The sequence below is a fragment of the Pongo abelii genome, chromosome 15 (assembly GCF_028885655.2).
Source record: "Pongo abelii isolate AG06213 chromosome 15, NHGRI_mPonAbe1-v2.0_pri, whole genome shotgun sequence".
Classification (NCBI taxonomy): domain Eukaryota; kingdom Metazoa; phylum Chordata; class Mammalia; order Primates; family Hominidae; genus Pongo; species Pongo abelii.
Genome location: NC_072000.2, coordinates 104,218,428 through 104,243,952, shown reverse-complemented (window position 1 = coordinate 104,243,952; position 25,525 = coordinate 104,218,428). Strand labels below are relative to the sequence as shown.

At 44.8% G+C, this 25,525-nt stretch overlaps 1 protein-coding gene across 4 annotated transcripts in view; it reads right to left on the bottom strand.

Moving 5' to 3' along the window:
- Positions 1-25,525, bottom strand: part of EML1 (EMAP like 1) — a 206,385-nt gene that overhangs the window by 120,499 nt on the left and 60,361 nt on the right. The window lies entirely within an intron of this gene.

Genomic DNA, 25,525 nt, shown 5'->3' with positions numbered 1-25,525 from the left:
TCTGCAACCACCTGGAGGGCTGCAAAATGCCTTTGTTCCAAAACGAGCAACCGATCGGATCCCTCATCTCGCACACCAGGCTGGCTGGCTGCTGCTTATTCCACAGTCTTCCACAGCCACGTGGCAGCATTTGAAGCTGTGCTTCAACCTGCCTTCTTGATTTACTGCCCTCCTGATAGGGAGTGAACAAAACACTCTAGCTATCTAACCACAGATACATTCCTTGCTAATGGTCTGTGGTTAGCCACAGAAGTACATTATAAAACCAACATATTAGCACATACAAACGTATTTGTAGATCCTAATCTCAATGATTTTTAGATCCATTCCTATTCCATTTCATCATGTGTTGTCACATGGCACAGACACTCTAGAGTCAAAAGGGCCGGTGTCCCCTTCCTTCTGCCCAGGCTGGAGTGCAGTGGCACAATCTGCTTCTCCTGGAGCAGAAGGCAGCAGGTGTGACAAATAGAGAGACCCCTGGATGTCAAAAGATGTGGAGTCAAATTATCCTGAACAAGTCACTCAGCCAGACCCAATTTCCTCACCTGTATCATATGGGTAATGGTCTTGTTTTGCAAGGCTACTGGGAGGCATTTTTGTTTTAAGAGACAAAAGAGAGGGAGAGACGGTCTTGCTATGTTCCTCGGGCTGGTCTTGAACTTTTGGCCTCAAGTGATTCCCCCGTCTCAGCCTCTCAACAGCTGGGATTACAGGCATGAGCCACTTTGCCTGGCTTGGAGAGGCTCAAATTTTAAAAAGCTCTACATAAAAGCAGGAAAAATTTAAAAGTTAATGTAAGAGGCTGGGCGTGGTGCCTCAAGCCTGTAATCGCAACACTTTGAGATGTTGAGGCAGGAGGACCGAGTTCAAGACCAGCCTGGGCAACCAACTGAGACCCTGTCTCAACAACAACAAAATTAGCCAGGCATGGTGGCACATGCCTGCAGTCCTAGCCACTTGGGCGGCTCAGGCAGTAGGATCACTTGAGCCCAGGGGCTTGAGTCTGCAGTGAGCTATGACCGTGTCACTGCACTCTAGCCTGGGCAGAGCAAGACCCTGTCTCCAAAAAAAAAAAAAAACAACAACAACAAAAAAAGTAAACGTAAGAGGTCCTGCTGCAATAACCATGTTAGGCATCATCCAGCCTCTGCTTGAACCTTCAAATGCAATTGGGGGCGGGCACTTTCTAAGGCAAGTGGTTCCACTGTTAGAAAGTGTGTAGGCTTTTGAAAAATCTCAGCTGAAATCTGCCACCGGGCATCCGTGCACCTTCCCACCACAGGGCTCCTCCTTCCATGCTTTCCCTCATCTCCTCGTAGTGGATGCACTTCAGTTCAGTTTACAGCAACCAACTAGAGATGACAATTGGTCCTAAGTGTTAATGGAGGTGAACTAAAGCAAAATATAGCTTCAATTCGGAACCTGCCCCTGGATCCTTTACCTGACATTAAGACACCAGTATACAAGCTGTGGTTAGGAATTCGTTTGCTCACAGAAAAAGTACATTGGGATAATGGAAAAGTAATTACTCTGTATCTTTGGCTTGGTATTTTGCCTGCACTGTATATCTGACTGTGCACTGAACTGGGGTTCTAACCAAATGGTAAAACTATGATGCAGAAACCAGGGTGAGAAGAGGTTGACATGTCAAGATTCTTCTCTTCATCCTCAATAGTCCTCCCTTTGCAAGAGGCCAGCTGCTGAGCACGGGCCACCAACAGTAAGGTCCAAGATGTACAGAAGCTTCCTCTCCACTGAGCAATGCAGTTGAGTGACCAGGTTTCTTAGGCTACACCGTCACTGATTACAAGTGAGAGCAACCTGCCATACAATTCACTTTCAGTAACCACAAAACAAAAAATATATCAATAAAACAAAATACTGTGTTAGCCCCTGCTCCCATGTATAGGTAGGGCTAAAAAGCTTTAAGTAAAAATATGTAAAGATATATCAACTTCCACAACCACACAGCAGGTTGATAATAACCTTAAAACCCTTGCTGCCAAGTTGCCTATATTCTGGAAGTTAGGATGGCTGGTATCAGACAGGAACATCCTCCAGACATGCTCAGCTCTTCCACTGGAACCCCCCCCAGGCCCTGAGTTATAGGGAAGTACCATTAATTGGTGGCCTAGGTGATAAGCAAATTGCCTGTGTGTCACAAGCTCAGGGCTAAGAGGCATTTTATTTGGTTATTATTTTATTCCTCTTGATTTTAAAAGTGCAGAAGCACATTACACAAGATTTTCAAACGCAACGAGAAACAGAAAGTAATCGTCAGCCCTCCCCCAGCCCAGTGAGGCTGGCTGCGTGGTGTGGGCCTGGGCGCTTCACTGAGGGATGCTCGGTGCGAGAGGCTGGGCTCCTGTTCCAGACCTGCCTTCTCCCCTCCCATGTCTGCTTCACCCCTCCCACCATGGAGGGAAACCTCCAGACAGAGCTTCCTGACACCAAGCTCTAAGACGAGAGTGAACAAACACCTCCATCTCCCCTCTTCCTGTCACCGCAGGGCCAAGGAACAGATCTTGTCTAAACTTCACGTGCATGCTGGCACTTCTGACATCATTTCTGTCGTGGCCACCCACCATAATGGAAATCATCACTTGCAAAATTACCAGGACACCTTATTCGTATAGAGAAAGAAGGGTTAACGTTTCTGAGAACTATGAAACCATAGATGGGAAGGAAAAACCACCATACTTTTAAAATAAAAATGTTCTGGTGGGAAAAGGAAATATAAACTGTAATTGGTATTTTTACCATCCTTTACAGACCTAAAGTCTGTGTGAGCTCAGGAACAAAACTGTATATTATATAGGCTGTACTCTCATAAAATATCATGTTTAGTATGTTACATTTAAAAGCATGTTCTGGCCAGGCGCAGTGGCTCATGCCTGTAGTCCCCGCACTTTGGGAGGCCAAGGTGAAAGGATGACTTGAGGCCAAGAGTTCAAAGACCAATCTGGGCAACATGGCAAGACCCTGTTTCTAAAACAACTTTTTAAAAACTTAGCCAAGCAGGGTGGTGCATGCCTACGGTCCCAGCCACTCAGGAGGCTAAGGATCACTTGAGCTCAGGAGTTCAAGGCTGCAGTAAACTATGATTGCACCACTATACTGAAGCGTGGGTGACAGAGCAAAACCCTGTCTCTAAAAAACTAAATAAAATCAACAATTAAATTAATTTGAAAAGCATGTTCTGACCATTGTAGTTTAGTTGAGGAGTTAATAATTTAAAATTTTTCTCTGCTCTCCTCTGCAGACGTGAAGGACCAGGAAGATCCAGGCCTCAGGTTTCCTTCCTCCTAAAACCTGTGGCTTGCTTTGACTTCTCTCCTGACTTGAGCCTTGTGACTACAGTTGGCAAGTCCACACTCTCCTCCTGGGTGATCTCATCAACAAGGGGGCCCTCAACCACGACCTACACTGATGACTCCTCAGTTGACACCTCAAGCCCAGAACCTTCTCAAGCTCCAGCTCTGACTCCTTCTGGACACTTTCGCCTGAAGACAGAGCAATGCACACATGTGTGTGAATATGATACATGAAGTTCGCATGGTCATCTTACCCTTAATCCTCTTCCCATGCCCCTCACCTCTATGAAAGCACCACCGTGCAGCCATCAATCTACAAATCTTGGTGTATCTTTGACTGATTCCATATTTTTTGCCCTCTACATTGAATCAATCATCAAATCCTGCCTATTCGAATATCTGCAGATATAGGACATTAAATATCTTCTAAATATCCATACATTCACCTCCACTGTCACCTCCTTGGTTTGGGCCTAAGCGGTGTTTTCTGGACTCCGGCAACAGCCTCAACTGGTTTATTCATCACTCTCATCACTCCCCATCCCATTCGTCTTCTTTACGTCTGAGTGATCCTTCCAAAGTGCAGATTCGATCACCTCACATCCCTGCTAGACTCCTGTAGTGGATCTCCATTGTCCTTGGGATCTGGCCTCCGGATACTTCTTTGGCCCCCTCTTATCCCTGCGTCCCCATCCCCAACTCTTCTACTGCAGCCCTACTGAACTATTTGTGGTTTCTTGAACAGCACACACTTTCGCCTGCTTCCAAGCCTTTTCCTGAGCCACTCTATCTTCATGGAACACCCCGCCATCTTCTTTACCTGGCTATACTTCTAATTCGACCCTTCCAAGCTCAGCTCGGTGATGCTTCCTCCAGGAAACACCCCTCATCACCGCCACCAGAATACCAAGCTGGGCTGGGGGCTCCACCTACACTCTAGCAGAGCACCCCTTCTGCTTACTGTGATCACAGCACTTATGAGAAGGTTTTGCAAGCATCTGTTTACTTGACCCCCTTCTCCATTAGACCGTGAGCTCCTTGCAGTCAGGGACTGTGCCATTCATCTGAGTATCCCCAGCACCTAGCACAACACCTGGCACAGAGTCGGCCCTCAAGGAATGTGCCGAATGAGGAACTTTCCAATACTCAACAGTAGCAGTTCTAAAAGTGTGGTCCACAGACCCCTGAGTCCCTGAGACCCCTTCAGGAAGGCCCTGAGGTCAGAATTACATCCTTAACAATGCCAAGCTCTAATTTCCTTTGTTGTTGTGTGACACCTGCACTAATGCTGCAGGAGCCATGGGGGCGGCACCTGGGCTGCCTCAGCACCAGCCGGGACAGGCACCACGTCGCTGTGCTCTTCTTCACTGCCACCTACAAGAAAGACGCCAAGTTCATATACGAAGGCCTTTGATGACGCTGTAAGCAGTAAGCAATATTAATTTTATTAAAGCTCAACCCTTGAGTACAGGTCTCTTTATGAAGCACTTTTGCTGCACACCAGCCAAACTGAGCACTGTGCAGTCAAGCTGTGAGCTTCTTCTGAGGGAACATCATTTTCACTTGAAAGAACAACTGATGGACAAACCAGGGTTCTTCACACCTGAGTGTTCTATAATCATTTTCTCAAAAAAAAAAAATCAGTGTAGTAAGCCTGTCACTCCAGGAAAAAACAACTAACAGCATTTGCTGCCAAGGATAAATTTGAGCTTTCCAGAAAAAAAGAAAGAACTTTGGAAAACTTGTACCAGCCGCTGTAAGCTTGACAGCTCCCCAACACCTACATGCTGTTTTGATGACATTGGGGGTCGATATTAACCCATGTGCTTTTTTGATATTGTGTAATGAAATATTTCACATTTGGAAGCTCTGCATAACTCAGAGAATCAATGTTCTCAAGGAATCAAAGCACGGTGTTACAAAATCAAGCCTGGAAGAAGAGTCATTTAAACGCAAGACAGACCAAAAAGCTTGAGAACTGCTAACCTACGTGCCAAAGTGAAGGACGTGGAGTAGGAAGATGTCAGCCACACACAGCTCCATCCAAATGGACTCCTCCCTTCTCTGAGGCATCTGCCGCGCCTCTGGCAGTTAGAAATGGATCTTACACTTGGATGTGACAGCTGTACCATTCTGGCTTAGGCCTTCTTCATTTCAAATGAAACATGCAACTTTCAAAGTTGGACCAAACTAAGAAGCAATGTGGGTCAGAAGAAGACCTATGGACCAGGAATCCCATTGTCACCAGGCAAGCTGAGTGAAGCATCCATCCAGCCTCTAAGCTCCTGATGTCCTTATCTGTAGCAAGAGGCCTATCTGCCTGCAGACAGACTGTGGTTGTGGGAATCAAATCAAATATGGGCTGGGTGCGGTGGCTCACGCCTATAATCCCATCACTTTGGGAGGCCAAGGCAGGCCGATCACCTGAGGTTAGGAGTTCAAGACCAGCCTTACCAACATGGTGAAACCCCGTCTCTACTAAAAATACAAAATTAGCCGGACGTGGTAGTGGGCGCTTGTAGTTCCAGCTACTCAGGAGGCTGAGCCAGGAGAATCGCTTGAGCCCAGGAGGTGGAGGTTGCAGTAAGCCAAGATCGTGTCACTGCACTGCAGCCTGGGCGACAGAGTGAGACTCTGTCTAAAAAAAATAATAAAGTCAAATATGAGTGAAAGTACGTCTAGTCGGATCTCTCTGACCACAGAGGTACCCCAGGCCATGCCGCGAGTTTCATCTGACAATATTTGACATCAATAATAATCCTCCAAAAGGAAGGATTCCATTGATGAAAGCCAGTGACTAGAAAGTAAAACAATGTTCAAACATCTGTGCTCTGAACAACAGCAGTTGCCGTATCTGAAGTGCTTGCTTCACAAGAATCTCCACATTCTTACCCCTGTCAGATTTCTATCTTCCAGGAGCCGCCCTTTACCTCTGAGCATGACACAAGATGCTCATCTTGTAAGCAACTCTACGACAGAATCAAGGCTGATGTCACCAACGCAATTTACCTTTCAAGTCATAAAGAAACATTGCAAACACCCTAAAAATCCCCTTAGCTCACAAAAACCCAACAAAGAGTAACTCAGAAATTTCCCTAATTCTACTAATCTCCAGTTCTGCCATCCAATCAAAGCTGTTTTTCTAGAATGCAGAAAGTATTTACAAAGAGCTGCTACAATTTGGCTCTCTAAAATAAAAAGCTATTCATCTTCATTTTAACAAAGTCAAAAAGAAACCATTGTTTGCAGAAGAAAAATAGATCAATTACAATTTTCTCTAAAATAAATCAGTGTTAGTCATGACACAACAAGGGGGCATATCATTATACTATAAGAAGGTGTGCAGTTCTTAGAAGCCAAGCCTCGGCCGGGCACAGTGGCTCACACCTGTAATCCTGGCACTTTGGGAGGCTGTGGCAAGCAGATCATGAGGTCAGGAGATCAAGACCATCCTGGCTAACACAGTGAAACCCTGTCTCTACTAAAAGCACAAAAAATTAGCCCGGTGTGGTGGCGGGCGCCTGCAGTCCCAGCTACTTGGGAGGCTGAGGCAGGAGAAAAGTGTGAACCCAGGAGGTGGAGCTTGCAGTGAGCCGAGATCGCGCCACTGCACTCCAGCCTGGGCGACAGAGCGAGACTCCGTCTCAAAAAAAAAAAAAAAAAAAAAAAAAAAAAAAAAAAAAAAAGCCAAGCCTCACAGATCCCAGTTTTACCATAAGGGAAAACTCAAGCTCGCAGATATCAAAATGACTAGGCAATGCTCAAGCCATGAGTATGGGCTCCACAGGAAGGTTCTGGAATCACACAAACCAGGCTGAATACTGGCTCTACCCCTCCCTAGCTGTGTGACCCTGAGTAATTCTGTTTCCCTCTCTGAGCTCAGCTATTCTATCTGTAAATCCAAGGCAATCCAACTACCCTCCAAGAATTACTGCAATAAATAAAGAGCATATATGCTAGCGTAGTGCTTGGCACGAGGTCACTGTAAGAATAACATTCATTGAGCCCCACGTGCATGATGGCTGTCCTGCACAAGAGGACCTGTCTGTGGCCCAGGAAGATGTCTTATTGGCTGCATGCTAACTGGTCCATTTGGGGTGGGATTCACTGGAGCCTCAGATGAGGTATGAGACAAGCCTCTAACTGCTCTGTAAAATAGCTTTAACTTGTATTTTCACACAATCCATTATGCAATCTATTCTTTGTTTTATAGTTTCATGACCTATTAATTTTAAAATGCTTTATAATAAAATACTTTCCAGCCAGGCACAGTGGCTCATGTCTGTAATCTCAGCACTTCAGCAGGCCAAGGCAGGAAGAGCACTTGAGACCAGGAGTTTGAGACTGGTCTGGGCAACATAGCAAGATCCTGGCACTACAACATTAAAAAAAAAAATTATCTGGACTTGGTGGGGTGCACTTATAGTCTAGCTACTTGTGAGGATTGCTTGAGCCCAGGAGTTCGAGATTATAGTGAGCCAGAATTGTGCCAAGAAACTGCACTCCAGCCTGAGTGACAAAGCGAGATCCTGTCCCTAAAAAAATTTAAATAAAAATAAAATAAGTTCCTTTGACCTTCCTTTTGAGTTACTGGTTTTCAATGTCTCTTTTAAGATGAAATCTAGTCCTGAATCTTCCGAGGTCCTTTACAACTCTAGGTTTCCATGAAAATGGCAACAGCTCTACCTGCCCCTTTCATGTTTTAGTGTTGGGGAAAGAACTGTGTCAACTCTTGAAGTTACAATAGCATAAAACACCGTGGAAGGATACAGTGACAAATACATAGCTCTTCATCATCTGTTTTAGATCGTGGGCTTGCAATTTGCACTGCTCTTATGCTGCTGGCCTTCATCTGCTAAGAAAGGTCTCCACGCAGGCACAGTGTGCTCTGGGCAGCTGACTCAGGCACCAGCAACCTCCTGGCAGATGTAAAAGGGATTCTTGGGTCAGGTTTTCAGGAGCATAAAAATAAATATTCAGCTTGTCTAAACTCAAGTCTCAATTCCAATTGAGTTGATGAAATTGTTGATAACTAGTTATTGATTAGGATTGGTATAATGATTTGCAAAATAGCCAGTCCTCCTTCATCTCTATAGTCAAAAAAAATTTTTTTTTTTTTAAAGACAGAGTCTTGCTCTGCCTCCCAGGCTGGAGTGCAGTGGCACGATTGTAGCTCACTGCAGCAACTATCTTCCCAGGCTCAAGCGATCCTCCCACCTCAGCCTCCCAAGTAACTGGGACTACCGGCACACGCCACCACACCTGGCTAATTTTTTATAGAGAGGGGGTCTCACTATGCAACCTAGGCTGGTCTCAAACTCTGGGCTCAGGCAATCCTCCTGCCTCGGCCTCCCACAGTGCTGGGATTACAGGCATGAGCCACCACACCTGGTCATCTCAATCGTTTTTAATAGGTAAAGATAGTTATTTTTGTCAGTCTTGATAATCTACCAAATGATATTTTCTACAACCAAAACACTATATAATTGTACATGTTAGGGTATTCGAACTTTTGTCTTGAAGATAATAATTAAAAAGAAAAAAAGCTAAGTGGCTGGGGGTTTTTTCCTTAAATCAAAAGCCAGGATTTCTCTTGCATGAGACCGTCCCCTGTTCCTCCCTCACTGAGAAACACAAAATTGACAGGGCTGATATTTCAAAGCGTACAAAACTGGTTCAGCCATACCCATAATCCTTCTGCTTGGCAAAACAAGATTAATCAGCTTTCCTCAAGAAAGGCAGCTAACTAAGGTTCCTGGGCCAAACAGAGTACTACATTTCAAAGGGTGGCACCCAATTTATTCAGCCTTAGGAGAAAGATGTGGAGGTTACACAGTGTGGAACAGATTTTTTACAGAGTAAATGAGAGAGCCTTTGGTTTAGGGCCCCTCTGCCTGCTCACTGCTTGTTAGCTATGCATCAGCAAAGAGAATTATTACACTTAGAAACACTTTATCTGTTTACTTGCTTTTAAAACCACGTAAGAATGTTCATCTAAAGAAAAGCAAATTGCACCAAAGCTGTTGGCAGCTGAGATACTAGTCACTGGGAACTCCAAACAAACAATTCTGAGCCTCTATTCAAAGGTGTTTATTATTTCCTTGACCCTTGAAACTTTCTGCAACCCTGCAGAGAAGGAAGGAAGGCTGACTCCTCTCCCTACCCCACCTGCTTCCAACCTCCCCGAAATCCTGACACTCTGAGCCTCTTTGGTATGGAAGACACCTCTGAGCCAGGCAAAGTGAAGAGATGATTGTACAGGGAGGGCCATGGGACAATGCATGTGGGGAGGTGCATCGTGCAGCTGAGGAAGGGTCACTGGGAGGTGGATGGCAGGGAAGAGATCTGACAGCACCTCAATGCTGTGTACCACTATGTCAGCCTCAAAAAAGCATCTTCACCTGGATGCTGCCTGGCATCTACCTTTTTAGAGTTAGGTTAGAAAATATTCATTTGGCTGACTTCCTTTCTCAGTGTATGTCCAGCTGTTTCGTTATCACAGAGAGACAGCCTCATGAATGTCCTTGGTTGGGCACCCACACAGCGCCTGGTGATGAAGAGGCTGGGCGTGCTACAGTCAGGCCTCCCTGACTGCATCAGCAACCCTAACCCCCTGAATTACCAGCAATACATCTCCCCATTGTACAAACTCCAACACACATGTACTGTTCACCAATTAAACTAGGCAATGCAGAGTTCTCAAAGATGAATGAATACCAAGGGGGCTTAGCTCTTGAGATGTCAGACAGGAGAGTAGAGAAATAAGTATGGGTGACTCTTGAACACTGTGGGTTTCAACTGCGCAGATCCACTTACACAGGAATTTTCTGCCACCTGTGCCACCTCTGAGACAGCAAGACCAACTCTTCCTCCTCCTCAGCCTATTCAATGTGAAGACAACGAGGTTGAAGACCTTTGTGATGATCCACTGCTCCTTATGAATAGTACATATATTTTCTCTTCCTTATGATTTTTCTTTATTTTCTTTCCTTCCTTTCTCTCTGTCTCTCTCTTTCTCTTTCTCTCTTTTTGAGACATAGTCTCATTCCCGTTGCCTAGTCTGGAGTGCAGGGATGTGATCTCGGCTCACTGCAGCCTCAACCTTCCAGTTTCAAGCAATCCTCCACCTCAGCCTCTTAAGTAGCTGGGACTACAGGTTCGTGCCACAAAGCCTGGCTAATTTTTTTTTTTTTGTATTTTTGGTAGAGACAGGGTTTTGTCATGTTGCCCAGGCTGATCTCAAACTCCTAGGGTCAAGTGATCCTCCTGCCTTGGCCACCCAAAGTGTTGGGATTACAGGCATGAGCCACCCAACTCGCTTGATTTTCTTAGTAACATTTTCCTTTCCCTAGCTCACTGTATTGTAAGAATACAGTATACAATACATATAACATACAAAGTATGTGTTAATTGACTGCTTGTATTATTGGTAAGGTTCTAGTCAATAGTAAGCTGTTAGTAGTTAAGACTTTGAGGAGTCAAATGTTATACTCAACACAAGGCACAGTGGCTCGAACCTGTAATCCCAGAACTTTGGGAGGCCGACGTGGGTGGATCACTTGAGCCCAGTGAGTCAAGGCTGCAGTGAGCTGTGATCGCACCACTGCACTCTAGCCTGGGTGATAGAGCAAGACCCTGTTTCGAAAAACAAAAACCCAAAAAAACAAAAAACCCTGTTATACATGAATTTTTAACTGTGCTAGGGCTCAGCACCCCCTAACCCCTGCGTTGTTCAAGGGTCAACCATATATGAGGTGAACATCATAAGAGATGGGGAGAACCACCATGTGGGATCCCAGACAGACATATCTGGATGTAGGAAAAGAGGAAGAAGAATCAGAAATACTTTACCATGTGATCAGAGAGTTTTTTCTTTAACTGACAATAGTTGTATATATTTAGGGGGTACAATGCAATGCTTTGATACATGTATATGATGTGGATGGTTACATCAAGCTAATTAACATACCCATCACATCACATATTTATCATTTTTTTGTGCTGAGAACATTTAAGATCCACTCTTTTAGCAATTTTGAAACATGTAATACGTTATTATTAACTATAGTCACCAGATTGAGTTTCACAATTCACAAAGCAGTCACATAGATTATTTCACTTAAGAGTTGCAAGGATTAGGAAGGAATCCCACTTTATGGCATAGAAAACTGAGCCGCAAGGTCACGTGATTTGTCCCGGGTATCTGAAAAAGCCACTGCTTCAAGTGGGTTGGGGTTTGAAAATAGCTGAGTCTTAACAAATAATGCAGAGGGCCTATGAAAGCCGCAGAACAGGAAAAGCCACGAGGATTGGAATGTGCAGATGTGGAAAAGCTATTTAGCCCTCAGTTTCCTCATCTATGAAAAGGGCCAACACCAGCTGGTCCACTGAATGGTTGCGAGGACGAAATGAAACACTGCAACAAAACCATAAACCGCAGATGTTATACTCATGTGAAGTGTCACTGTTACTTTTCACAAGTCAAGCGCAGGCCTTCTTATGGCAGATACATAAATTCCTGTTGAACAAAGAAATGAAGGAAGGAAGGAACCCATGAATTTAGCAAAGTCAACAGAGTCTCCCTGAACTTCGTTTTCATGGGCCTGGACTCTGGTACAGCCTGGCTCTGTAGCATCTGTCTGGTTCTGAAGGACACGGTGACAGGTGAATGCTATAAAATGGCCTTGCAGTTCCCCCAGGGGCACCAGCCTCCTACACGCCAGGCTTCCACGTAAACATCATTCAAACACTGGGGAGTGTCCGCAGATACAGGTCAGCAGAAGTGCCCTGCAGCAGGAACCACCCAGGAACCAGACGCGGTACAGGGCCAGCTCGGCTGTCTGGTTATACTGGTCTGGAAACCCTTCCTCAAATCCCTGGGGCCTGAAATGTTTTTGAACTCAGGTTCAGACTTTAAAACGGAAGTCCAGGGCATACACCATACATTAGCCAATATCCCCAGAAGGGCCTAGGACAAGACCCGTAGTCACATTCAAAAATACCTCTACAGAAAAGCAGAACTTTCACACTAAAAGAAATAAACACAAACGATTAAAAGCCACATGTTTCAATTCAGAGGAGTTCTCCCCACCCATCAAATGATTTCAGATCAGGCCAAATCTAACTAGCAAACAAGTTACCAAAAAACATCTGGGTTTCACAGCTTTCTGGATGTTGAAATCGCAGATAAGAGGTTGCAGGCCTGACTCAAGGGCTGTTAAATCTCAAGGCATCTGCCATATACACCCAGGGCTGGAATGGACCCAGAAAGCTGGCAGCGCACGGCCGAGGTTCCCAGGGTGCCGACCAGGGCACCTGTCCAAACGCTGGACACAGCTTCTGGGCATGTTGTCTCATCCCTTATTTCAGCCAGAATGGAAAATTGCGTGAGTAAGGATGCGCTACTGCAAAGTCAGCAGCTTCCCCGCCCCTTTAACATACAGCAGATTGTGCTTTGAGGGAGAATAGGAATTAAATAAATAAATAAATAAATAAAATAAAAAACAAGCCACTTTACCTACAATGTGGCCTGAAGAACAAGGTCAAAGTTTGATAAATAGGATATTTAAGCAGACACGGGAATTGAAAATGTTAAGAAAATGTTACAGAATGTCAGGGTTTCTTAAAGCAGGGCATAACAATTTTCAAGGTGCAGGGAAAAAAATAACAAAATTTGCAAAAATTCAATTATCTATAGCATATTTTCTCTTTTTATAAAGGTATAGATTACCAGGTCAACACGGATGCTAACATGAAGACAAAAAATGGAAAGCCACTTGGTATAGTTCGAAGAAACCTGGGGTTTTTCTCGGGAGACCTAGCTTCGAGATCTGGTCCTCACTGAACTATTTGACCTTGGCTAAGTTACTCAGCACCCATCAGCTTCCCTCATTACATGTAAGATAAACGGGATAAAGTAATATTTTACTTACCTTAGAGTTTGGTTGTGAGAATTAAGTGAGAAACAGATCTGAAGGTGCTTTAAAAACTGTAAAATATTAGAGAGGAGATCGTTTTATGTTGGGGTTATGTTCTAAGGGCAGTGAATTAGATGAAAATAGAGTGTGTTGAAATTACTCTTGAAAAATTCCCCAGATAGTCGACAGTGTGGAGCATACGTGGTTTTGTGTAAACTGTATCATCTCTCAGCAAATCCCTCCAACACTGGAATAGATTCCTGTTTGGGGGGTTAAATACACACCATGGTTGGCCTGCATTTAGAGACCATTTTGAACAAAAATAGAAAAATAAACAAAATTAAATAATATACATTGTTTTTCACTAAATATGTATATAATATATGTGATCCATGAATGCTGGAAGTTCATACACTCTGACTCCAACCTACAGTAATTAGGAGGCTTTGCCACCTATGACTGTGTGTTATTTTATTACTGTACACAATGAAGAAATGTTTTTGGTATTACTGAAAAGCTTCTCAGGATCCAGAAGTTCTCTCCTTGTCTCTTATAATAATTTAAAGATAACACAGCTCTTTGTATAATTTTAGCATTTGATTTTTCATTCAACAAGAATGTACTGGAGACACACTCCCTGCAAGGCACCGTGCAGAGCGGGGGAAAGAAGCAAACGAAAGAAAAAGACAACACAGCGCCCCTGCCCTCAAGGAACTCACTAGCTGATGGTAGCAACAAAGGCCCTCACAGCTGACCATGATGCAAGACAGAGGGAAACCAGCAGTGATCAGAGGGGTATGTATCGTTAATTCAGAAATGCAGAGGAAAGACCAAGTAACCCCGGACAGATGAGGGAAGACTTCACCCCAGGGATAGTCTGTAGGCCAGGTCTTAAGGCATGAACAGTATTTCAATATGGAAAAAGGAGCGGCTCATGACTGATAAAGCATGACCACAGAGTCCTGGAAACGCTTGGCACACAGTAAGCAGAGGGGTGTGGTAAGACCACAAATCTAACATTTATGAGATACCTACTAGGCATCAGGAATGAGGATAAGTCAACCCAGCTGTAACCATCAAGACAACACTAAGGTGACACTTAACTACTAAGTCCTAGCATCTCGATCGTAGACAACGCTGTGCTGGAGCTCTCAAGCCTGCCTTGCAGACCCCGTCTCCACCCTCTCTCCCCTGCGCAGGCTGCATCAACAGGCTTCCCCTCGGGTAGGAGCGGTGGAGGGGAAGGAGGAAGGGGAGTGAGGTCAGGGTTGCTTCCTGGGGTAGGGTTGCTGTCACAGCTCCTGTCTGGTGGCTTTGTCCACCCAGCCCTCTCTGAACCCAGGTCTGGTAACTGCCCCGCTGCCCCTTCAGGCCTAGGGTGGGACTGTGCCTGCTGTACCAGTCCTGGCCACTACCCCAGCCCTTGTGGTCTCCCTATACCTTGCACCAACCTTCACAACAGTGACTTTGTCACAATCGCCTTAAATTGGCCATTGAGGGCACCATTGCTTCCTGCCAGGACTCTCTAGAATCGTCTCGCAGCCAGCTCTCCTTGTTAGAGCTGAGGAAACTGAGGCCAGGAAAGAATAAGCAATTATCCAAGTTCACACAGTCATTTCACTGAACGGCAGAATCAAGACTGCAACCCAGATGCGTCTGTCTCCAAAGCCTATGCACTCCAACTCTGGGAAAGTAATTTGGTGGTAGATTACAGAGGATCACGAAAGAATGCACGTAATCTTTTGTGCTAATTCTCAAGAGTTCATTATTCGTCTGCACGTGTGCAGCCTGCGCCTGCTTGTCTCTTTAAACAGTCCTGCAAATGAGATGCTCCAATCAGGCGTTCATGGCAGCAAACGGTGCCAAACGTACAAAAGCAATCCTTAAAAAAAAAACAAAAACTCAGAGATATTCCAAGACTCCAGTCCAGATCCTTCCTAGATCCCGGGTCCTGCATCTGCTGTTTCTCTTCTTAGATTCTTAGCTAATTGGGAGAGAATGCATGTTATTGGCGATCAGAAGGCGTATGTCATGAAATTTCTTTAGCAAACATATGCCCCTCATCATTTTTCTAAACAGCTCTAAATTTTTTTCCAGCTCTCCATTCCTAAAAGAGCTTAGACACTTGTCACCCTTCTTGGCTTGTCAGAGCAGCCCGTGTTGCTGTGCTTGGCTGTGAAGGGCAGCTCTGAATCCAAGCCCTATCTCCTTGTACTCGGCACTACCCTTCTTGAGAGTGGACTTGTAGTGGCTCTTGCTTGGGGGAAGGAGCACACTTTCCATTAGAGATTCCGGAGACTGGCCAGGCACAGGGGCTCATGCCTATAATCCCAGCATTTTGGGAGGCCGAGGCGGGCAGATCACCTGAGGTTGGCAGTTTGAGACCAGCCTGACCAACATGGAGAAACCTCGTCTCTACTAAAAATACAAAATTAGCTGGGCGTGGTGGCGCATGCCTGTAATCCCAGCTACTCAGGAGGTTTAGGTAGGAGAATCGCTTGAACCTGGGAGGCAGAGGTTGCAGTGAGCCGAGATTGCGCCATTGCACTCCAGCCTGGGCAACAAGAACGTCTCAAAAAAAAAAAAAAAGATTCTGGAGCTTGGATACCAAAACTTTACACAGGAGGCTGAGCAGGGTTGCTTGTAATGCAGGTGGGTGTGATCTGGTGACACATCTTCAGGCGTTCTGACAGCCTCAAATGTGCAGGTAATTATCCCACTTCTTGCCCAGGGCTTTGAACCTTTTAGTTAAACATTCAGTTTAGGATTCTATAACTTCATGAAACTATTGTTTTCAAAAAAACATTCTGAAACTGAAGTAAGCCACTCCCAAAAAGACAAATATTGTGTGATTCCACTTACATGAGATATCTAAAGTAGTCAAATGCACAGAGACAAGAAAGTCGAATGCTGGACCAGGAGCTGGTGGAGAAGAGTGGGGAATTATGTAATAGGGACAGATTTCAGTTTGGGAAGATGAAAAGTTCTGCAGATGGATGGCAGTGATGGCTGCACAACAATGTGAATGTACTTAATGCCATGAACTGTTCACTTAAAAATGTGTAAGATGCTAAATTTTATACGTATTTTACCATGATAAAATTTTTTTGAAAAAAAAAAAAAAGGGTTCTAGGGCTGGGTGTAGTGGCTCATGCCTGTAATCCCAACACTTTGGGAAGTTGAGGCAGGAGGATCACTAGAGCCCAGGAGTTCAAAACCAGCTTGAGGAACAAATCGAGACCCCATTTCCACAAAAAAATAAAAAAAATTAGCTGGGCATGGTGGCATGTGCCTATAGTCCCAGCTACTTAGGAGGCTGAGGCTGGAGGATTGCTTGGGCTGGGGAGGTCGAGGCTGCAGTGAGCCCAGCTCATGTCACTGCACTCCAGCCTGGGCAATAGACTGAGCCCTACCTCAAAGGATTAAAAAAAGAAGAAGAAAAGAAAGAGAATAAGTAAATAGAATATGGCTGCTGATGAAACACTGAAAGAACTACAGCTGTTAACAGAAAGACAGAAGAGTTTCACGAACACTGAGTCACAGCAGTTGGTGCCGGCTGCTAACAGAAAAAAGTTAAAATGTCCTAAGTAGGCACGACTGAAAGTATCATTTAATATTTCCAATCTGAACTCTTTTGTTCAATAAGCTAGTACTGAGGGCCCACTGAGTCACATGAGCCAGAATGACATCCTCCAGGTCCTCCTGGTCTGGACGGTTAAGTGGAGTTGGCTATGCCCTGAGACACGTGGCCCGGGGCCTAAGGGGTACCCAGTGAGCTGCACCTACATCCACCTGCCCTGAGGTTTCCCGTGGCATGGGAGCAGGGTTCTGAAGGACAAGGGAGCAGCTCCACGAAGAAGGGGTAGGGACGCTGCAGGGAAGGCAAGGGCGCTCAGCACGTGGAATCCTGTACACAACAGCCTGGCACCTTCAGAAGTTACCAGAAGTCCAGGGTGGCTGCATCCAGGGCCCTGGGAGGAAAGGGTCAGGGAAGCAGGTGGCAAGTGGTTCCCAGAATCGGCCCTGAACCCCAAGAGTCATGGGGAACTTCCGGGGGATGCTGGGCAATTCAGAGATAAATGAGGTTTCCATTTTTAAAAGTGCTGAAGAAGTGGGATTTGAAGAAAAACAGGTGAAGACAAGGAAATCTGTTCAGAGATTCCTCCAATAATCCAAGAGAAAGGCCTTTGGCTCTGCACTTGTAAACCATGTGTGGCCTCTCCTACAGGCAAGGGCAGACCAGAACGATCTCCTAAGTCCCTTTCAGGTCTATAGCTGTCCCATCTTTTTTCCCATCATTCACTCATCGAGCATAACTGAGTACTTAGTATACCGTGGACAGTGGAGCCAGAATGCTTGGCTTCAAACCCAGCTCTGAAACACACTGGCCAGGCAATCTTGAGCAAGTTACTCAAAGTTTTGGGCCTCTGTTTCCTTGTCGGTCAAAATGGAGACAATAATAGGACCCACTTCAAAAGGGTGTTGTGAGAATTAAACAAAAGAATACATTAAAAATGCTCAGCCCAACACCTGATGCGTGGTGAGCACTCTTTAAAGCCAGCATTTCTCTCCCCTCCTCTCCCGCACCTAAACGCACACACACACGCATGAAGGAGACATGGACCCCACCTTCTAACAGCACAAGCTCTGGCTGGGAAATAACTCCGCGGCGTAAGATATAATTAAGTACAAGATGCAATCTGAACACGTATTTTTATATAATTAAATTATATCAACTCAATAAAAGGCCATTTTCAAGGAAGGCAAAGAAATGACACACCAAGCCAGATTTCAGTCTTTGGGAGCAGTGGAGTGTGGGCAATCCTGCTTAATTACTTTCTAAAGGACTAATTCGGTGAAGCCGAGCTAACAGATCATTATCTTTATTATAGCTCCATACAGTCCCCTGGGAGCGGCTGCCACATTTTGCATACAGGATTGGTAAGCATAAGTGACTCAATAGTAGATAAAGCATCATCACTAAGTTCTATTCCTAAGGATTTTCAAGTGTTTGTGATGAAGACAGCTGGGGCTAAAGTGCACAGTAATGCTGCAGTATAAGAGAGTCCTAATTCCATTCAATCATTTCTCAACTGGAACATATTTTTCTAAGAATGGTAAAATTCATGTTACATAACTTTTTGGGGGGCGATTTAAGTCAAATCCTTTTTACTGTTAAAAATGCTGGAGTTGCCAAAAACCACTTCATTGTGTCAATTACTTTGGCTGAAAATAATTTGTTTTAAGCCAGTGAAACCACCAAATGCTTTTTGCAAACGCCTCTACTTATTGATTCCAGTGAAGCGGTGTCTAGCGAGAGGCATTCAGCAGCAACTGCGGTGGCAAGTTTTGACTCTGTACTAAGCCAGTCTCCTGGGCCTGCATTCATATGTTTCTGGGTTCTACCAATAAGGTCCCTCGTCTGGAAACCTTCTCTTCTGAATGTCTAAGTCTACCAGTTCTTTGCTGAAGGGTAGAGTTCAATGTCACATGTGTGCATGTGTGTATAATGCACGTAGATACGCAGGTATACATACAGTTATATGCACATGTGGTATATACTATACACATTGATACACGTTGTTTCAAGCACACAGGGAAGTGATGGGCGTGCTCTATTTGGCATGCACCTGTCACATGTGTGGCATGGTGCCTGGTGGTGCCTGGTGCGTGTGTTTGAGGAGGTGCTATAAGATAAATAAGACGGACCCTGAATCTATTCAACCAACTTTCACCAGGAAACTCACCATGTGCCAGGCACTGCTGAGGTGCAAAAGACACGGAGACGATCCCAGGAAAGTCTGCCCAGAGGAACTTATATCTAACGGGAGACTGAAAATAAACCTCCGTGACAGGCCTCTGGGATAATCGTGATGACAGAGGTTTATACTAAATACCACATAGCCACCGAGGAAGGAAGGGCACCTGGGGGCACTCAGGGATGAAGATAAGTGGGGCCCTGGGTGCTAAAGTGGGAGGGAGGGCTGCTGTCAGCTTTTAAACAGGAGGCCATTTTGCCTGGATCCGTCTTGCAGGAGGCACATTCGAAATGTCTAATTTCCCCTGGGTGAGCTCATTGGTGCCCATGGATCCCATTACTATCTGGATGCTGACGGCTCGCAAACATTATGTCCAGCCCAGCCATCTCCCGGGCTCCAGACCTTCACCGACAGCCTGCTCAGCACCTCAGCTTGTGTCCCATATGTCCTCCTACCCCACAAGCCCAAACCACCTCCCCCATGGCCTGGACTGCCATCTCTGCACAGGCCCCCTGGCCTGTCCTGCCATCTCCAGTTGCAGGCACCAGAGACCTGGGCGTCAGCCTTGATTCCGCCCTCTCCCCGCTCTTAATGTAAATACAGGATGTTACCCACTAAGTATCTCCTGCGTCTTGCTCCCAACCCCCCGCCCAGCGTGAATCACCGTTGCCTCTCCCTGGGTTACTGCCATGGTCCCCCAGCTCTACCCTCCTACCTCCACCCTGGACTGCCCTTCCCACCTGCCCTCCCCCTGGAAGCAGAGTGATCTTTTAAAACAAAAAATGTGAACAAGTCGCTCCCTTGCCTCAAAATTCTCCCCTGTATTCCCACTGCTCCTAGGAACAAGACCAAGCTCCTTACCATGTCCCCAAAACACGCTCCCAGTCCCACTGCAAGCCATGCTACTCCTTTCCCTTTCACCACAGGCAACCTTTTTTCAGTTCTCAAAAGGTTCTTTCCCACCCAGGGCTTCCTAGACGCTTCCCTGGCCTGAATGGCTCTCCCCACTCCCACCTGCCCGCCTGCAGTGAGCAGACTAGAAAGATGCTCTCACGGACGCCTCTCTTAGGAAGCCCGCCCTGATACATGCCCCCCGGTGCTGCAACACCCTACCATTGTTCCTTAGACTTCTTAGAACAACCTATCACTGCTGTCATGAAGTGAGTGTGAAAATAACACTGGATGTTTAGCTCCTGAGAAACAAATTAGGCTTCCTAAGGCCAAGGACCATGTCATCCTCGCATTTCGCTGGAACCCCTAAAACAGTGTAATAATGAACACTGTGAGTACTCGAGTGCTTGTTTAAAGGAATGGATTGAAGACTGGAGCTAGGAAGACTGCTTTGGGTCTGCTGCTAAAACCGAACCGAACCCTAGCCTAGATGAGAACTGATGAGGGCCCGAGCCAGGGTGGCAGGGGTGGATGATGAGACATTTGGGGTGCAGAATCCACTGAGCCAACTGAGATATGGGGCAGGGGGTAGAAGAGTCTAAAATGATTACTAGGAGAATCTTTTTTTTTTTTTTTTTTTTGAGACAGAGTCTTGCTCTGTCGCCTAGGAAGGAGTGCAGTGGCACAATCTCAGTTCACCGCAAGCTCTGCCTCCCGGGTTCACGCCATTCTCCTGCCTCAGCCTCCCAAGTAGCTGGGACTACAGGTGCCCGCCACCACGCCCGGCTAATTTTTGGTATTTTTGGTAGAGATGGGGTTTCACCGTGTTAGCCGGGATGGTCTCAATCTCCTGACCTCATGATCCGCCCACCTCAGCCTCCCAAAGTGCTGGGATTACAGGCATGAGCCACTGTGCCCAGCCGATTACTAGGAGAATCTAATGTTTACAGGGGAGACTACATTTTTGACATTTTTTATTGTCCTACGCACACTGTAGGTATTCACTGGAAATCAGCCCGATTTGCCAAATGGACTTAAGTCTCTCCATGAATATTTGCCTAGCCATTTCTATCCTTGTTATCTTTAACTGTGGGCTGCCCATTGTCCTTCAAAGGTTATTTGTGGGAAGAATCTGCAGTCCAGGATGGTGGGTCTCCCCTACAGGGGCTTTGCAGAGTGAAGGGTACCACCAGTCCTGGACCACACCACGATAAATGCATGGATCTGGCTGCTGGCCTCAGGGGGCCGGGGGCCGGTCACCTCTGCTTCCCCTCCCTCTGACAGCAGGGCCTCGGCAGGTGGGAAGGTCTCCTGTAAGACTCCCTACCTTAGGCAGGCCCTGGGCTTGGAGTAAGTGCCCTCAGGCACCACCCAAGTCTATAGGTCAAATCTGCTCTTACACTGTGGGGATGGTTTATTAAAGATAGACAGTTTAAATATTTTCCAGAAAGCTGGCAGAATAAATAAATGACTGCATTTTAACACACAACTGAGAGTACTCTGCAAAAAATGGTTTTCCCCGCCAACAGTATTTGCCAGTAAAGGTAGAACCTTGCAGTAAACAAAAATGGAAATGTACCTAACTAAACTGAATCTTAAAAATTAGCTGGGTGCAGGGGCTCATGCCTAATCTCAGCATTTTGAGAAGCCAAGGCAGAAGGATCTCTTGAGGGCAGTTCAAGACCAGCCTGAACAACAAAGGAAGACTGTGTCTCTAAAAAAATTTTTTTAAATTTAGCCAGGTGTGGTGGCGCATGCCTGTAGTCCCAGCTACTTGGGAGGCTGAGGTGTGAAGATTGCTAGAGTCCAAGGGGTCGAGCCCAGTGAGCAATGATCACGCCACTGCACTCCAACCTGGGCAACAGAGTGAGACCCTGACTCTAAATAAAAAATAAATAATTAATTAAACTTAAAAAAAAAAAAGTCCTTTAAAGAAACGAAAACTCTTCTGAAGAGGTATTTCTTAAAAAGTAAACCAAAGAGAGTACGCACTTGCTCCTGCTGACACCTAAGCACACCCCCAGTCCTGGGCCGGATTAAAATGAATGTGCAGCCTTCAGCAGAAATGAAATCTATGTGCCAAACGTCTAGTGAGAAAAACACGAAGCTGGGGGTGACGGGTGGTATCAATAATAATTATACAGCTTTTAGAGTTTACAGCACACTTTTTGTTTGTAATTAGTAATGCTTCTGAAGGTGTTTAAAAATTTTGCTAATACTAGAAACCCTCTATTAATGAGCTAGATAAAATTTTAAGGATGAATAGTTGTTCCTGAAAGAAATTTCTGTAAGGAGTACAAAATGCCACTGCTTTTAAGTCCCTGGAGAGACTGCCTTACTAGAGAGAGCAATGCTTTCATGTTCCGTTTTCAATGTTATCCATGATGAAGGTTTTCACGCTACTAGTTTTATAGCATGAACAAGCTGTAACACTAGAAACAAAGATGTTATTTCTCCTCTCTTATCCAACCTCCACTCAACTAAAATGTTTTTTAAGAGAATATGTGAAAAGGTTTACACTATCTCAGAAATGGACAATAACCAATTAATGGTTACTTTTTAAGCACAGTTTTGTGATTTTTTTTCCACCAAAAGGCGTGGGTTTGTTTATAATGTGATAAATGGTTGTGGTTTGGCTATAAGTTCCTTGCTGGCTGGAGCACCAAGTATACTAATTAGAAATTCTCGCTTAGCGTGGGTGCTTTTGCTTTGCACTTTTCCATGAAAGCGTTTTCCTCCGATTTTGCTATCACAGAATGCCTCAGTCAGTCTTCTGTCACTGCATGAGAATGCAAAAGAGGCCTGAAAATACTTCAGAGCGTTGAGTTTGGATAATTTCCTCACAGGTGTTCCTTTTAAATCCAGCTACTTGTTTATAACCATCGAGGTGTCAACCTGAAAATTCTGCCGTAATCATAGTTAAGAGAATGTCATCAGTATTAGAGATGTCAAAAGATGTTTAAGATTATTAAATAAATTATTGTTAATTTCCAAAATATAAATGTTTAGAAATTAAAACAACATTCCATTGCAAAACTAGAAAAAATAAACTTCAGTCACTCAAAAGATTATTATAGTGATTTTGAAATATGACCAGGCGGGTCACATGGACTCGACCCGCCGTAGTTACTAACAAGTAGCACCCGCAGGAGAAGCCAGGCCAGATCTGGGACGTGGCAGATATGCTCCAGACAGGCCTTAGAGGGCATCTGATAATTCTCATGACACCTTCCAAGGCAAGAAGGAAAAAGGCTATTAACCACAATCACAACCCTGTAAGGCAACGGTCAATTTCGATGTTACTATAATGCTGAAATATCTTAATAAGTGCTGGGATTATTGATAGCATTACAACACAGATTATAATGGTGTTGTAATCTGATAGGGCTCTGCCTGTTCGAGGAAACTTACCCTCAAACAAAAGGTAATTAAATTTAAGAAAAGATTTAGCCATAGTACATGTAAAGTACACAAGAATTTTACTTGAAAATCAGTAAAAGGTAATAATGTGACGTGACAAGAAACGGAGTCTATATAACCTTAGGCTGCATTATTAGAAGCATAGGCCAGACACAGTGGCTCATGCCTATAGTCCTAGCACTTTGGGAGGCTGAGAAGGGTAGATCACCCGAGGTCATGAGTTCGAGATCAGCCTGGCCAACATGGTGAAACCCCATTTCTACTAAAAATACAAAAATCAGCCAGGCCTGGTGGCACACGTCTGTAATTTCAGCTACTCTGGAGGCTGAGGCAGGAGAACTGCTTGAACCTAGGGGGCTGAGGTTTTAGTGAGGCAAGAGCACGCCACTGCACTCCAGCCTGGGCGACACAGTGAGACTCTGTCTAAAAAAAAAAAAAAAAAAAAAAAAAAAAAAGAAGTATAGACTTTGGAATAAGGGAGGTGACGTATCCTATTCTAATCTTCTTTGTGTAGAAAACATGCCTGGAATACCACATTCAGTTGTATCAAGAAAGAAATATAGACAAAAGGAAACAGGTGTAGATGAAGCAACCAGGATGATTAAGGGTCTAAAATTACGTCTTAAGAGCTAGAAGATGTGAGAAAGAACTATAATGATTGTCTTCAAACATGTGATGACCTAATATATGGACAAGATATTAAACCTATTCTCTACGGACCCAAGGAATAGAACTTCGGCTGATTTTTCACTGCTTGTAGGAACTGACAGTCTGAACTGTCTGGAGAAAAAATGGATTGCCTGGAGAGGTAGTTACTTTCTAGTCTCTTGAAAATGCTCATGCACAGGTTGAACAGCCTTTCTAGCTTTGAACAGCCTTTCCAGCTTCCCCCACAGGGCAGAGATTTCAAGCTGGAGGGGTGGGGGAAGGAGAGGGGGGCCAAAGCACCACCCTCTCCCCTCTCCCTGTCAGCTATGCCAGCTCTGTATCTATCTGCTTTACCGTTGGGTTCCTGGGTAACCTTTACTTTGAAGAAACAGCTCAAAGGCTTAAGAAAGTAAACCATGAGATGAGATTACCTGCCAGGTCTGTTCAGGCACTGAGATTCTTATAACCTATGGCAACCACGTGCAGTTGTGCACTGACTCATTTTGGTGACCTGTGATTGATCAAAGGATCCAAAGGACTCACGGAAATGCATGAGCAACATTTTGTTACTTGCTCCCACTTCTTTCCCTCTTTCATCCATTTCCTTAATTACTTATTCTTTTATCAGAAAGGTATAATAAAACGAGCTTGATATTTAGGTTTCAAAAAGTTAAGACTGGTTCCTAAAAATGTTAAGCCCAGAGTTACCATATGACCTAGCAATTCCGCTCCTAGATATCTGCCCAAGAGAAATGAAAACATAGGTCCACACAAAAATGTGCATGTGAGTGCCCATAGTAGCATTATTGATAAGAGTCAAAAAGTGGAAATAACCCAAATAACCTATCAACAAGTAAACAGATTTAAACAGTGTGGTATCTCTCCACAAGGGAATATAATTTGGCCATAAAAAGGAATGGCATGCTGACACAGGCTACAACATGGATGAACCTTAAAACATACGCTAAGTGAAAGAAACCAGGAACAAAAGACCAAACATTTTATAATTCCATTTAAATAAAATGCCCAGAATCTATAAAGACAGAAAGTAGATTAATGGTTGCCAGGGGTGAGGGTGATGGGGGAACATGGACTGCTAGTAGGTACTAGGGTTTCTTCCGGAGTGATGCAAAGGTTCTAAAATCAGAGAGTGGTAACAACTGCACAATTCTGTGAATATACTACACGCACTTAATGGTACACTTTAAAAACACATTTTTACGGTGTGTAAATATTTCAATAAAGCTATTACTCACACACACACACACACACACATACACACACAAAGATTCAGACTGGTATCCAAGCCCTTCCTAGTTCTGCGGCCTGATAAAGTTGCCAAATCTCTTTGCGCCTCCGTTTCCTCAGGCACAAAGGAAGGATGGTAACACCACCTACTTCAAAATGAGGCCTCAAAGAAAATATGGAGTTATTTCCCAAATCATAAATTGTCTTATAAAGGATAGCTGCTGTTCACTTTTCCAAACACTTCAGGTTTTGTTTTTTTTTTTCCAGCATTAAAAGAAGTTTGTGAGCTGGGCATGGTAGCACGCACCTGTAGTCCCAGCTACTC